General features: G+C 45.5%; 1 protein-coding gene across 3 annotated transcripts in view; it reads left to right on the forward strand.

The window, feature by feature from the left end:
- Positions 1-489: 489 nt before the first annotated feature.
- The window catches only part of SIL1 (SIL1 nucleotide exchange factor), a 236,736-nt gene continuing 220,907 nt past the window's right edge, over positions 490-16,318 (forward strand). Inside the window, exons 1-2 of one of the 3 annotated variants that reach the window (XM_038007344.2) lie at positions 557-649; positions 2,576-2,754. The gene's annotated coding sequence lies outside the window, so the exon portion shown is untranslated. Of the gene's footprint in view, positions 650-2,575; positions 2,755-16,318 lie in introns of all 3 variants that reach the window. The other 2 variants (XM_008014608.3, XM_038007348.2) reach the window with 2 other exon arrangements.

The following is a 16,318-nucleotide window of genomic DNA, read 5'->3' on the forward strand; positions in this document are numbered from 1 at the left end:
CTTGAACTCCTGGCCTCAAGTGATCCGCCCGCCTGGGCCTCCCAAAGTGCTGGGATGACAGGTGTGAGCCACTGCGCCCGGCCACCTGATGTTATTTTTAAAATAACTGGTCCTTGTAAAAAATTTGCCCAAGTATATAAAGTGAGTGACTTACAGGTGTCGTATTTTGCATGAATTTGCGAGAAATTTTATTGCGGGAGACTCTCGGCTTATGTCCCAAACTGAGTCACAAGAACTTGATTTATTTTTACTCCGCACCCCTCTGATTGCTTTCTGAGGGTCCTTCCGCTAGAAAGAAATTGCACTGTTCGAAAATCAGAGAGGAAACTTCGCGGTTGCAGCCTGGAAGCAGAAGCAGGTGTGCAGGAATCTCTTCAGCCCTCTCTCTAGCAGCGGAGGGGCACTGGGGCAGCTCGTGCAGTCTGCAGAGGGCGGTGCTAGGGGCGGTGCTCCCACCTCGGTGCGTGGTCGGGGGTGCCGCGCGCTGTTCTGTCGGCCCGCGATTGGGCGAGGCAGCGAGCTGCGTAACAGCTGCCAGCTCACGGGCTCAGACTGTCGCCGCCGCGTTTGCGCAGGGGGAGCTGGTCGCCGCTGCGGCCGCCTGGAATTGTGGGGGTTGTGTCTGCCACTCGGCTGCCGGAAGCCGAAGGTAGGGGCGGTGAGGGCCGCCCGGCCCTGGAGCTGGGCTGGGGGTTCAGGGCGCTTCCTGGGCCTTCTCCTGCCGGCGGCCTCGGCGCCTTCGCAGCAGTGTTCTCGGGACCCACACGTCCTCACTAGTGTCTCCAAAGCGGGGCGTCCAAGTGGGCCCGGTGCACCCTGCCGAAGGCCCACCTTTCTTACCTCTCCCACTCAGAATGTCTCCATTCACCTCTTCATTGGCAGGAGATGAGGCCGTGGAAATTCGATATTGGCTTTGGCTCCGCACCTGTTTTTAGTGCCCTTGTCTGTTTGATTCTTCCGGCCTAAATTTCCATATCTGTCCGAAGGGGTGGCTTGGGTGTTGACCCGTGTGTCTCTTCTCATGTGGAATTATTGTCACTCTCTTAATGCTTGTTTTTCTTTGTCCTAGAAAATTTGCCTTTAGAGGTTACAGACTTTGGTTAGTGTTATCTCTCAGATCGTCTGGGGGGTTTGTGCATAAGCCTTGGACTCCATTCCCTGGGATTTCGGATAAGGTGGTGCGTGGGCAGCTGTACCCCAGGGGGTTCTCATTCAGGTAGTCCCGGAATCCTGGCTTTGAAAATCTCTGCTTCAGAAGTCAGGAGAGAATGACTTGACATATGAGCCCCTGGAATGGGGCTATGAGTGGGAAAAGCCAGGAATCAGGAAATGCTAACACCTGTGAGGCTGGGGCTTTCTTTGCACCGGAGGAATTAGAATGCCATTTGATGTCTTTTAAAAATACTTGACTACCTATATATGTAAGATCAGTTTTCTAATATTTTTAAATGCCTGGCTTCAGTTGGCTTTTCCACCTCAGTAAACCTAAATAAAAACACAAAGCTGTTCTGAGAGATGGGGAGGCGGTTAAGTTAATCCAAACTAAGTAGACAGGAGGAGAATAAAATTTACATATTTGCTAAGAGACGAAACTGATGTGTTTATAAACAGTTTTTTTATTTTTTATTGAGGCGGAGTTTGGCTCTTGTTTCCCAGGCTGGAGTGCAATGGCACCATCTCGACTCACGGCAACCTCCGCCTCCCAGGTTCAAGCGATTCTCCTGCCTCAGCCTCCCGAGTAGCTGGGATTACAGGCATGCGCCACCATGCCCGGCTAATTTTCTTTTCTTTTCTTTTTTTGAGATGGAGTCTCGCTCTGTCGCCCAGGCTGGAGTGCAGTGGCCGGATCTCAGCTCACTGCAAGCTCCGCCTCCTGGGTTTACGCCGTTCTCCTGCCTCAGCCTCCCAAGTAGCTGGGACTACAGGCGCCCGCCACCACGCCCGGCTAGTTTTTTTGTATTTTTTTTTTAAGTAGAGACGGGGTTTCACCGTTAGTCAGGGTGGTCTCGATCTCCTGAGCTCGTGATCCGCCCGTCTCGGCCTCCCAAAGTGCTGGGATTACAGGCTTGAGCCACCGTAATTTTCTATTTTTATAGAGAGAGGGTTTCTCCCAGGCTGGTCTTGAACTACCGAATTCAGGTGATCTGTCCGCCTCGGCCTCCCAAAGTGTTGGGATTACAGGCACCAGCCACCTCGCCTGGCCTATAAATAGGTGTTTTTTTTTTTTTTCTTTTGACATTGTGAAAGATACTTTGTTACGTGTGTGTCTTTTCAGCTCTCACCCCACCCAAGTTTTTTTTCTTTTCTGATAAAAGTATAGCCAGATTTGGGAATTAGGTAGGATTTTGATGGGAGCCAGAGTGTAACGATATTGGGATTGATATTTATACAACGTGGGTCAGAACTTGGTCTGTGGTTTTAGTTGAGAACATGGCCCTCGGGTTAAGATGGTGTTACCACACCAGATTTATTTCACCTGTCTTTCAGATGTTTAGTGAATTTAATCTGCTTATGAATACATGTGCTATTTTAATGAAATTGGCAATAGAAGAGACTTTCTGCTCCCATTTTACAGGTGATGGAAATGTTACTAGGGATGTGGAAGTCCAGGAATGAAAAGTTGCCTAGTACTTTGATTCCCACTTACTTCTTCCCTGCTGTTTTCTGAAGGCCAGCTATTCTCTACTGAGGCCAACTGTGAGCCCTGGTGTGTTTCATTGGCAGGAGAAAAGGCTAATTAAGTGAAACCAAAAGGTAACAAAATGGATTTTAAAATAACAGACATGTGGAAACTTAATCTACTAATGAATGTTCTCCTTTAGAGTGGTGTGTGCAGGTGTAGGTGGTGGGAGTTGAGGGTGGCATCACCTAAGTGAGTTGGCTGTTGTCCAAGGCAGTTTTGAAAATCCACCTCTGGAATTGTTTTCAGAGACCTTTTTGAACCATGTGAGAGATCAGTTCCTTTAATATATTGAGTCATACTGTACTTTTTTTTTTTTTTTTTTTTTGAGACGGAGTCTCGCTCTGTTGCCCAGGCTGGAGTGCAGTGGCCGGATCTCAGCTCACTGCAAGCTCTGCCTCCCCGGTTCATGCCATTCTCCTGTTTTTTTGTTTTTTTTGTTTTTTTTTTTGAGATGGGGTTTCACACTGTGGCTCAGGCTGGAGTGTGGTGGCATAATCATAGCTCACTGCAAGCTTGAACTCCTGGGCTTAAGTAATACTCTCACCAAAGCCTCCTGAGTAGTTGTGACTACAAGGGTACACCACCAGGCCCAGCTAATTTTGTAATTTTAATTTTTGTAGAGACAGGATCTCGCTGTGTTGTCCAGGCTGTTTTCAAATTCCTGGCCTTAAGCAATTCTCCTGTCTTGGCCTCCTAAAATGTTGAGATTACAGGCGTGAGCCACTGCATACAGCCTATGTATATTTAACCCCGAGTGGCATGGGTAAACAACCTTGTCACCTGACTTGTCTTCAGATGAGTTAATGGTTCTTTTGAAGTGGGAATAACAGATTTTTGGAGGGTGGTGAACATGAGTTTTAATTCTGAGTCTACCACTTATTAGCCACATAACCTTGGATAAGTTACTTCACCTCTGGGGCTCAATGTACCACTACATAAAAGTGGCAATAATACTTTGAAGGGTGGTTAAATGAGGTAATTACCCATGAAAGCTCTTGGGACATAGGAATGCAATAAATGTTTTCACCCTCAAAGAGATTGAAGATTTGCTGTTAATGAGAATATTCAAAAGAACATGACAGTCTCTGGCTGGGCACGGTGGCTCACCCCTGTAATCCCAGCACTTTGGAAGGCCAAGGTCGGTGGATCACTTGAGGTCGGGAGTTCAAGACCAGCCTGACCACCATGGAGAGAAACCCTGTCTCTACTAAAAATACAAAATTAGCCGGGCGTGGTGGCGCATGCCTGTAATCCCAGCTACTCGGGAGGCTGAGGCAGGAGAATCACTTGAACCTGGGAGGTAGAGGTTGCAGTGTGCCGAGATCATCCTGCCCTTGCACTCCAGCCTGGGTGACAGAGCGAGAGACTCTATCTCAAAAAAAAAAAAAAAGTCTCTAAAAGGAAGTTGTACCTTTTTCGAAAGAGGTGGATATTCTTTTTCACATGCTTGTGAATTCATACTCTGACCTGCTCAGCCTCCCCCCGTCTTTCTTCATTTTCTATCCTTTCCTAAATGAAGTTCTGCTGCAGAGGCTGTCGGCGAGTCTCTTGGAGTAAGCCTCTTTTCAGGAGAGCTAATGTGAACGCTCTTACAATGCTAGTCCCTTGGTTACTATTCCTAGGGATTTTTCTCTGGGGGCTCCAGATGGTGCTTGGATCATGCTCTGTAGCACAGCCATCTCTTAACTCCTGGATTCGGTGTCCATTTGGAGACCCATCCTGTGGAGCTAATCTTCTCTCTTTCTGAGCAAGGATGAATACTTTATCCTTTTTTGAGTCAGCCTTAAACTGCAAACCTTAGTCTTCTACAGCAGAAAGCCTTGCATTTTAATTATATATAGTCTAAAGAGGGAATAGCCTGCCCTTTTCTTTTCTTCCTTTACTTTCACCAAGGATTTCACTGCTGAGTAGGGGAGTAGGAGAATAGCCTGTTGCCATTCAGAGTGAGGCTTTGGGTAGCCCCTGATTCCTAGCATAAGCAATAACTGAGTTCATGTTTGCAACGAAAACTTTATAAAAGATTTGGGCTGCTCAGACACATGTGGAGAACCTCATGGAATTTTCCTAGCTTGTGAGGAGTTTATACCTGGCATTCTTACTTTTGCAAATTTCTACCCAGAATCCAGTAGTAACAAAACTATGTTCAGCCCAGACTTGTAGTTCCTTCAGGTTCCACCAGGCAGCTATAAGACAAGGGTGTGGTTGTGCTGGCTGGCCATGTCTGCCCCCATCCTCCTAATACTGCCCTTGGCTTTGGTATTGAGAAGGAAGTGGCATAATCAATTCATGAGTAACATTCTCTGCCAAAGTGGAAGTCAGGGGCAGAGAGTTGTCAGCATAGGACTAGACAAATGGAAAGAGCCAGCCTTGCCTCAGGAATGCTGCTAAAGTGCTGTGAATCCATGACAACCACTGTGTTTCTTGGTGTCACCTCATTTGTGAAATGGGAATGCCTTCATTGATCTCTTTCATGAGAAGGGTAGACCACCATCCCAGTTTGCCCAGGACAGAGGGATATCCAAATATGGGACTTTTAGTGCCAAAAGCAGAAAGTCCAGGGCAAACCAGGACAAGTTAGTTACCCTACCCATGACCATTATACAAATGAATGAACACTCTGTCCTTAGGGTTCATCTAAGACTCAACCCTTTGAGTTCATTTAATTATTTTTCAACCTTCTGTTCATTATCGTATTTTGAGACTTTTTTCCCCCTAATTGTCTACTCCCCAATGGAATTTTTTTTTTTTTTTTTGAGAGGGAGTCTCACTCTGTCACCGAGGCTGGAGTGCAGTGGCATGATCTCTGCTCACTGTAGCCTCTGCCTCCTGGGTTCAAGTGGCTCTTGTGCTTCAGCCTCCTGAGTAGCTGGGATTAGAGGCGCCCACCACCACGCCCAACTAATTTTTGTGTTTTTAGTAGAGATGGAGTTTTGCCATGTTGGCCAGGCTGGTCTTGAACTCTTGGCCTCAAGTGATCTGCCCACCTCGGTCTCCCAAAGTGCTGGGATTACAGGCATGAGCCATCACGTCCGGCCACCCCCAATGAAATTTTAATACCACAGATGTATTGTGTATCTGTTTTTGTATTGTGGCCCTTTCGACGGCCACAAACCATTGTAATATCTAATATTTTTTCCCTAAGAATCAATTTTCACCCCTTTTGAGGGTAATATTGCACTCATTGAGAATGCATGGTCTTATCTGATACTCTTTCTTTAATATAGTCATCAAGGCCTGTTATTTATCGAGAAGAAACAACTGGTTCCACAAGCTTTTTCTTTTTCTTTTTTTTTGAGACTGAATTTTGCTCTTGTTGCCCAGGCTAGAGTGCAATGGTCATGTAGGGTAACTAATTTGTCCTGGTTTGCCCTGGACTTCCTGCTTTTGGCACTAAAAGTTCCACATTTGGATATCCCTCTGTCCTGGCTCACTGCAACTTCTGCCTCCTGGGTTCAGGTGATTCTCCTGCCTCAGCCTCCTGAGTAGCTGGTACTTATAGGCATGTGCCACCACACCTGGCTAATTTTGTTTTTTGGTAGAGACAGTCTCACTGACCACCTCAGGCTGGTCTTGAGCTCCTGGGCTCAAGCATTTCTCCTACCTCAGCCTCCCAAAGTACTGGGATTATAGGTGTGAGCTACCACACCTAGCCAAGTTTATTCTTTATTGTTTTAATTTTCTTTGAGTCTTTGGATTTTGAGGTGGTCCATTTACCATCTGCTTCTCTGGTGCCTCTTGGGCCTTCCATCTTCACAGCTGGGACTGCTGTGTTGGCCCAGGTATCCCCAGCCTGGACATTGGAACCTTTGGGAAAGGTCTGATATTTGGCCCTTGTCACATTTCACACCTACAGAGAAATGGGGAGAGGTATGTTTCTGAGGTCTGCTCACAGGCCATGTTGTCACTGAGGAAGTTCTTGATCATCCCTTTTAGTTACCACTTACCATCACTGGCAGAAGAACATCAAGGTAGTCAGTGAACTGATCTCCACAGCTAGCTCCTTCCCTCTCTGCAAGTAGTTTGCTCCTTCAGTCTTGTGATGAGAAAGAGATCTAGAAACTGGAAGAAGAATTTGAGGTACATCCTAAAGTTCTGGTGAGGAAAGCTGATGCCAATGGACTTTTTTTTCTTTTTTTTTTTTTTTGAGATGGGATCTTGCTGTGTTACCCAGGCTGGTCTTGAACTCTGGCCTCAAGCAATCCTTCCACCTCAGCCTCCTGAGTAGCTGGGATTGCATGCATGTACTACCATGCCTCATTCACCAATGGATTTTTTTTTTTTTTTGAGACAGTATCTTGCTCTGTTGCCCAGGCTGGAGTGCAGTGGCGTGATCTCGGCTCACTGCAACCTCCGCCTCCCAGGTTCAAGTGATTCTCCTTCCTCAACTTCCCAAGTAGCTGAGAGTACAGGTGCCTGCCACCATACTTGGCTGATTTTTGTGTTTTTAGTAGAGATGGGATTTCACCATGTTGGTCAGGCTGGTCACGAGCTCCTGACCTTGTGATCTGCCCACCTCGGCCTCCCAAAGTGCTGGGATTACAGGCGTAACCACCGTGCCTGGCCCTTTTTAAGAGGGTCTCACTCTTGTCCAGGCTGGAGTGTAGTGGTGTAATCATAGCTCATTGCAACCTCCAACTCCTAGGCTCAAGTGATCCTCCCACTTTAGCCTCCCAAGTAGCTAGAACCATGGGTGTGCACCACTATGCCTGGCTAATTTAATTTTTTTTTTTTTTTTTTTTAAAGAGACAGGGTCTTGCTTGCAACATTGCCCAGGCTGATCTTAAATTCCTGGCCTCAAGTGATGCCCTACCTTGGCCTTCTAGAGCACTGAGATTACAGATGTGAGCCACCATGCCCAGCTGTACCAGTGGACTTTTAAATGGACATTTCTTTACCTCTGAGGATAGTCTCATTTCTGTGAGGCTCCCAAGGGGACAGCAGCCTTCTGACCAAACTCTAGAACTAGCAGGCTTCAGCCCAGTAGAATAACATAAAGTAGGACAATCGATACAGACAACATTGATTGGTCATGCTTTGAGTGCTGTGGATAGTGGGTATTGGAAGCTTAAGGGGCCAGCTAGTAAGTAAGTATTTAAGGTTGCTTCTTCCCCCCTCCCACCGTTGAGACAGAGTCTCACTGTCGCCCAGGTATGATCTTGGCTCACTGCAACCTCTGCCTCCCAGGTTCAAGTGATTCTTGTGCCTCAGCCTCCTGAGCAGCTGGGATTACAGGTGCTTGCCACTGTGGCTGGCTAATTTTTGTATTTGTAGTAGAGATGGGGTTTTGCCATGTTGGCCAGGCTGGTCTTGAATTCCTGACGTCAGGTAATCTGCTCGCCCTGGCCTCCCAAAGTGCTGGGATTACAGGTGTGAGCCACTGCATCGGGCCTAAGGTTGCTTCTTGTTTTTCCCCACATCCCATCTCATACTCATGGGGAGTTGGGTTTGACTGTATTCTCGAAGTTAAGTCTCCATCCTTGGACCCAGCTGCTAAAGTCTAAAATGATGGTGCTTTGGGCTGGAAGATATTCTAGAGATCTTTATTTCCTTGCCAACATCAGGGCTGGTTGTTTGTGGTACTATGGATGAGTGAAGAGTCAGGAGATACACGTATAGTTCTGTTACTGTCCAGTGCTTCCATTTTGCATTTGATAGGTTTTTATTTTTCTGATGACAAAAACTGAGCCCCAGAGAATTGAAGTGGGCTACCTAACCATAGGATCTTTTTTAGGCCACCCACATAATAGTGGGACTCTAGTGTTAGAGCTGGGACACAAGCTAAGGGTCTTACAAAGGGTGGCCATAGAAGTTGATAGAATTGTTTAAAGCATTTTAAAGATGCAGGATGCTTTTGCAGTTAAAAGTCTCCGAGGAAGGAGGAGGCCCTGTCTCCACTTACTGCCTTGTACATGATCATACCCTCACGGTTGAAGATTTTTGCTGTCGTGCTGTTTTTCCTCCTACTCACGTTGAAATGTGTTTTCTCTTGCTCTTACCTCAGAGGAAATGAATTTGAAGTCTTCCCCTGTATTAGAAACAAATAGTGCTCAGGGGCCAGACTTGTGTGTTTTCTGTAAAGAATGAGGTCAGATGTAACAGTGGACCTTATCTGGTGAGCCAAACAAACCTTCAGTACATCTCTAAGAGAGAGAAGGAATGAGTGTATGTCAGAGTGGTTTAAACACACTTTGGAGTCAGACTCACTTGGATTTACATTCTGATATCTACTTACTAGTTGTCAGATTGTAAGTTACTTATTTTCTCTAAGCCTTAGTTTTATGATCTGTTGAATGGGAATAGTAATATGTATTTTTATAGCTATCTTAAGAATTGAGAGAATATATATGGTAAGTGCTTCCTCTGGCACAATGTAAAATAGCAGTCCCCAACCTTTTTGGCACCAGGGACTAGTTTCGTGGAAGACTGTTTTTCCATGGACTGGGGGATGTGGGGGATGGTTTGGGGATGATTCAAGTGCATTATATTTATTGTGTACTTTATTATTATTTTTTTGAGACAAGGTCTCACTCCATCACCCAGGCTGGAGTGCAGTGGCACAGTCTCGGCTCACTGCAACCTCTGCCTCCCAGGTTCAAGCAATTCGCCTGCCTCAGCTTCCTGAGTAGCTGAGATTACAGATGTGCACCACCACACCTGCTAATTTTTGTATTTTTAGTAGAGATGAGGTTTCACCATGTTGACCAGGCTAGTCTTGAACTCCTGACCTCAGATGATCCACCCGCCTCAGCCTCCCAAAGTGCTGGGATTACAGGCGTGATGCCCAGCCTATTTCTATTATTATTGCATTATAATATGTAATGAAATATACAACTCTTCATAATGTAGACCTAGTGGGAGCCCTGAGCTTATTTTCCTGCAACTAGATGGTTCCATCTGGGGGTGATGGAGAGACAGTGACAGATCATCAGGCATTAGATTCTCATAAGGAGTGTTCAACCTAGATCCCTCGCATGTGCGGGTCACAATAGGGTTTGTGCTCCTATGAGAGTCTAATGCTGCTGCTGATCTGACAGGAGGCTGCACTCAGGTGGTAATGCAAGCGATGGGAAGCAGCTGTAAATACAGATGACGCTTTGCTCACTCACTCACTGCTCACCTCGTTGGATGGGTTCCTAACCAGGCTACAGACCAGTATCGGGGGTTTGGGACCCCTGATGTAAATGCTCTGTGTTGTCATCATTATTGACAACAGTAGTTTCCAGTTTCTGAGCCACATCTAGGTTTGAGGATAGGTTATGCTGACCAAGCAAGTTTTATCTTAACCATCACCTCATTGTCGTCTTAGCTGGTTGGTATTATATATTACTTATATCAATAGTTATAGGTAGTTCATGCTGAATAACTAAAGTTGCGAGTAGCAAGGAACTTCGCTGCTTCTCTGCCATCTCCTTCCTTACTCAGCTTAGTGCTCATCTTTCTCAGGTTCTCTCTCATCAGGTTCTCAAGCCAGCAGGCCTTGTTTCCTGGGCAGTGTCTGACATGGGGATTTTATTGGGGTAGGGCTGGCTAGTCCAGAGCCTGCCTGGTCCCTCAGATAGTGTGTTCTCCTTATCTCTTGCTTTCTGCTCTTCAGCCAGACATGAAGCAATTAGCTCATCAAGGGAATGTTGACTTTTGTCACTGCTTTCCTCTGATTCGTATGCTCATTTCTGGTCCTTGTGCAAAGTCACGGAGGCACAGTCAAATACACTGACCCAGATTTTGTGCTCAAGTTGACTGTCTCTCCCTTTGAGATGTGCAACTGGTTCCATGTAGCAAGGGAGTGAGGAAAAAGCCCCTGGAGCCAATCCCATTATTTTGATCTCAAGCTGAGTTTTTAAAAAAATCCAAGCACTATGACTATAGACCATGCCTTACTTCTCTGTATGAAACAAGGTAATAAATTCACTATTTAGAGGGAAGGCCAATCTGAATTGGTAAACAATAGGAATTAGTACATTCAAGAAAATGCCATTGTCTTTTTAGCGAGCCTCTGCACTATCTTTTTTACCTAGTCTTGTTGCTTCCCTGGTTTTCTGTGACTGTGCTCCTGAATTATTACAGAAGCTTTTGCTTCCTATTTCCTGCTTCTGCTTCCTCCAGGACACTATATACCACTGCCACTTTGGGTCTTGCTATATATTGTGCTTATCAGAGAATACTTATGGTTGGAAGCTATATTAGTCTGTTCTCATACTGTTACAGAGAAATACCTGAGAATGGGTAATTTATAAAGAAAAGAGGTTTAATTAGCTCATGGTTCTGCAGGCTGTACAGGTTTCTGCTTCTAGGAAGGCCTCAGGAAACTTACCATCGTGGTGGAAGGTGAAGGGGAAGCTGGCACATCTTACATGTCTGGAGCAGGAGGAAGAGAGCAAGGGGGTGGTGCTGCACATTTTTAAACAGCCAGATCCTGTGAGAACTCACTTTTGTGAAAACAGCAAGGGGGAAATCTGCCCCTATGATTTAGTCATCTCCCGGTAGACCCCTTCTCCAATATTGGGGATTACAATTTGATGTGAGATTTGGGTGGGGACACAAATTCAAACCATATCAGAAGCCTTCAATGGTACCCACTAGCTGCTGAATAAATTCCAAATATGTCAAGTTGTCTTGGTGTTCCAAGCCTGTTGCAGTGTATACCCATCCTACCACTTTAGTTAATATGTCCCGTACCATCACCCATGTGTACCCCTTGCTCCTGATGAACTGATCCACGTGGCCCTCCGAGTATGCCTCATGTTTGTGTCTCTGCCAGTTCTTTTGCCCAGGTACTCTCTCCTTCGTTTCCTACCTTTTTTTTTTTTTTTGAAATGGAGTCTTGCTCTGTTGCCCAGGCTGGAGTGGAGTGGTGCCATCTTGGCTCACTGCAACGTCCGCCTCCTGGGTTCCAATATACTCCTGCCTCAGCCTCCCAAGTAGCTGGGACTACAGGCACACGCTACCACAGCTGGCTAATTTTTGTAATTTTAGTAGAGACGGGGTTTCACCATGTTGGCCAGGCTGATCTCGAGCTCCTGACCTCATGATCCTCCTGCCTCAGCATCCCAAAGTGCTGGGATTACAGGCGTGAGCTACTGCGCCCGGCCAGTTCCCTACTTTATACTGCAGAGCTGCCACCTTCAGTGAACCTTACCTGATATGTCCTCATCTGTATCCCCATTGCAACACCTTTATTATAGAATTTGGCACACTTTATTATGGTACGATGTTTGTCTCTTATTATATGAGCTTCTCAAGGATATGTGTTGCGCTTTATTATGTGTCTCTTAGCATAATGCTGAGTGTAATATGGATACCATAAGTGGTTGTTGAATCAATGTTTACATGAAAACTTAAGAAATGATAATAATCCTGTTGAAATCCTACTTCCCTGAAGCATTTCTTGATTACCAGCCACAGTGAGTTCACATACTCCATCCCCAGAGCCCTTTGTTTTTAAAGCATTGAATTCCTTAGAGTAAACCTTATACACTCAATTGGATTAGAACTTCCTAGAGGGCAGACACTGCATCTGTCATTCCTTTTCATGCATCCAATCCCCAGCACAGTCCTGGCACATAGAGAGTGTTCAATAAATGTTTGTGAGTTCAAGAGTCCTCCTATTTGGTCAACTGATGTACTTGCCAGTTTAGCCTCCTATGTTACTCACTGGCTGGGAGTCTCCAACTCAGATGTTTTTAGGGCCAAGTTGGGAACAGAGAGGCAACAGAGAATGGTGGGCCTGTGTCAAAGTGTAGTGCTTATGTGCTCCATGAGGGGTGGCTGCAACTCAGCCTGTTGTCATGGGTGAGTATGGCTCTAGTGAGTATGGCCTCTTCATGTCATACAGGAAGCCAGATATTCAGAATCTCTGGGGACTACCAAAACATATTGGTGGTCTAGATTTGACCTCTATGCTACCCATCTGTATCCTTTGGGTAGAGGCTGGAGTTTCACACATTTAAATTCCTTGTAAAATAATAAAGGTGGCGGAGGGGAGGACATAGCTTGAAAACTTTTGAGGGCGTTTGGTGAAAGTCTGTCTTTGGGTAAAAGTGTCCTATGATTTTCTGTGGATAGTGACTTAATCTCTTGGGTTCAGCCCTGTAGAACATCTGTGGTCTGGGCTTTATCCTCCCTTAAATTCTGATTTCACTGGGCTATGAAAAGCAACTTTTGTCCCTAGAAAGGTGGTGACGCAAGAACTTTTGCACTTTTTGCCCTTTTGCTCAGCTTCCACTGAGGCAGGTTTGATGGTTCTTCCTGCTTCTGGCTACTTTGAAGGGCCTGGTGGTCAGGCTGGTGCAGCATGAGGTCCCAGAGGCCACTTCTGTTAATGACATCTCTGAGAAAGAGCTCTGGGTGAACAAACACAACTGAAAGGGAAATACATTGTACAGAATCACTGCTTAAATGTGGTCAGCCAAGGGGCAAAACAGTATAATAGCCAGAAGGAAGTCTGCATCTCCATGGAACCTTTTGTAAGGTAATACCTTATCCTCTGGCTGGCTCATTTTTTTCATAGTCCCTAAGTGCCCCAGCAGTGCTTACTTGCCTGGCATCACCTTCTAGGTCTGAGAGTGTTGCCACAAACAATATCCCCATCTCTAATAGAAATTAGCTGCCTGGAATATCTCGGGAAGAATACATGAGAAACTGAAAGCAGTGCTGTTTGTCTCTAGTGAAAGGCCCTGGGTAAGTAGAGAATGGGGGAGGAGGGAGGCTTACATTTCACTGTATGTCATTGTGTGCCTTTTCAAATTTGAAACATATGCATATACAGTAAGTCCTCACTTGACATTGGTCATAAGTTCTTGGAAACTGTGACTTTAAGTGAAATGTATACAAAACCAATTTTACTATAGGCTAATTGGTATAAACAAGAGTTATGTTCCTATAGAATATTTCTTGTTACAGAAACATGACCAAACTTCTAAATAAAGACCAAAACACTTCTAATATTAAAAATTGAGATAAATGTGAGCTATACATACCTTTAAGAAGGATTAATAAAAACAAGTGAGATAATTACTACCCGATTAGTTCAGGGTGTTGGGTGGCCAGAGCCCATCCCGGCAGCTCAGGGCGTTAGGCAGGAACCAGCCTTGGACAGGACACCATCCCATTTCAGGGTACACTCACACACCCTGATACTCATACAGACTGGACCCCTTACACACACCAATGAACCTAACAGGCATGTCTTTGGGATGTGGAAGGAGACTGAGGACTTGGAGAAAACCCACACAGACATGGGGAGAATGAGCAGACTCCACACAAACAGTGGCCCTGGCTGGGAACCAATTATTTTTTTCTCATCAGTGTTATAAGGAAATGATGTTGATGGAAGCTATGTTATTTGGAGACCTGCTGTGTTATTATTTTTTAAATGTAGCTGAGCAGACCCACGTGTGGTCTTCTCTTTAAATTTTACTCTGTCCTCACTTTATCCTGATGTATGGATTTCTCTGTAAACAACAGGACCCAGTTGCTGTAGACTGTCTCTGAGAGGTGACAGCTTTGCGTCTCTGCTCCCTAGAAATGTCCTAGGGTTTCTCATGCAGGGATCTTTGGAATAACAATCAGGCCTAAAGTATATCCAATGTTCTACTGTTTTCAAATTTTACTGTTTTCAATCTGATTCTTATGACATCCCCATTTATTTATTTTTTTAGTTGTAGCTTTTTTAGAGACAACGTCTCATTCACACCCAGGCTGGAGTAACAGTGATGTGATCGTAGCTCACTGCAGCGTCAAAATCTTGGGTTCAAGATATCCTCCCACCTCAGCCTCCTGAGCTGGGACTATAGGCATGTGCCACCATGCCCGGCTAATTAAAAAAAAAAAAATTTTTTTTTAGAGATGGGGTTTTGCTATGTTTCTGAGGCTGGTCTTGAACTCCTGGCCTCAAGCAATCCTTCTACCTTGACCTCCCAAAGTGCTGGGATTACAAGGATGAGCCACTGTGCCTGGCCACACAACATCCCCATTTTGTGGTGGTAAAATATTGAGGCTCGGAGAGTCTAAATGACCCATTTAGGGTCACACTGCTAGCCCAGAGTAGGGCTGTGACTAATCCAGGTAGCCTTGTCTCCTATTCACATACCTTGTTCTTAGTTCTTGTAGCAATGAGGCAGTCCTCTTTGGAATTCTTTACCATTTCCAGGGCCATTGCAGTTAGAGTAGGAATGGAGCGGTGGTGATTCCTCTTTCCTCTTTTGGTTTGAGCCCTCCTCTCAGGATGCTTAGTGACACAGGCCTGTCATCTCTGGAAAAAGGGGATCAGTAGTAGGTTTTTTCATGTTTTGGAGGAACCTAAACCAAAGCTCCAATGGGGCAATACCTTTTAGGAGAGTTTGAACTGACAGTCTGACTTCCTATTCTTTGTGGAGAATTATTGCTGCTATTAGGCAGAGGGCTTTGTTTCCAGGTTACAAATCTTTTTAGCAAAGAAGTAAGTGTGGAATAGAATTGGAAGGACTTGTGTAGTCCTTGAATATAATTTAATGCTCCACATCCCAGAAAGAGTAAACATTGTAAAGTGTGCAAGATGGGTTTGGATTAATATCCTGACAGCATATGGCTTGGCATGTAGGGCATTCCTTAGAGACCCTTCTCACCATACACAGCCTGCCTTTGCTGGGTGGCCTCTTCCCACAGGTCTTCCCAGCAGCTGTTGTGCACCTGGGTGAATCACCAGCTTCCCTGTGCTTTGAAAAAACCCATTTTAACTCTCATACAGGAGGTGAAATAAACAGACAACCTTGAAAATGTTTTCTAGTACAACCTAAGCTGTCTCTGAGTTTGTCCAGGGTATTCACCTCCATTAGCAGCACTGGCTGATCCTTGCCTCTAGTCTCTTCTGAATACAACATGGAAAATCACCTTGCCCTTTCGACACTGCTGCCCCTGACATCATGGGTGTGGAAGGTCTCTGGATGCTCCGGGGAGGCAGGAGCACCATGGACATGGAGGGAAGGCTCATTTGCTTCTTTTTACTTCTGTTAGTCCTACTGAAATCAGAATTTAAAGCCTTCAAATAGAATTCTGTGCATTGCTGACACAGCATGGAGTAGGGAAGGCTTCTTTGTAATTTCTGAGGAGAACTTGGGGGCATGTAGAGGTCATGCTTAGGTTCTTTCCTTACCCAAACCTGACCTGTGCAGGGCCAAAGAGGTTTGTCCTAGAAAGAAGCACCAGCTGATGACTTAGTCGGGGCCTTACTGCTGTGCAGCTTTGCAGGCCTGGAAACTTAGTTCATCCAGGTTTCAGTTCCTGGGGGCCTGTCTCAGGCATGTAAAATTCATAAGAGACCATCAAGTCACAGTTCCAGTTAACTAACTCCAAGAAACATGATGACTAAGTTGATTTATGTGGACATGTAAGAGCATTCTCTCCTCTATAGGAGAGGTTAGCTGGAAAGCCAGCTCCCCTCTGGAGGAAACGAAGCAAATTATGGTGGAAAGCTTTTGGGTCGTAGCATCAGATACACCCAGGTTTAAACCATGTAACAGCTGTGAGACTTTAGAGGAGCTACTCAACCTCCCTGCTCCTGTGTCCTCAGCTGTGAAATCCCCTGGGGTTTTCAGATGTGTACATGGTAAGCACCCAGTAAATGCTTTGTCTCACTTGTTTCTCTCTCTTCCCTCTTCC

Source organism: Chlorocebus sabaeus, chromosome 23 (assembly GCF_047675955.1).
Source record: "Chlorocebus sabaeus isolate Y175 chromosome 23, mChlSab1.0.hap1, whole genome shotgun sequence".
NCBI classification, from domain to species: domain Eukaryota; kingdom Metazoa; phylum Chordata; class Mammalia; order Primates; family Cercopithecidae; genus Chlorocebus; species Chlorocebus sabaeus.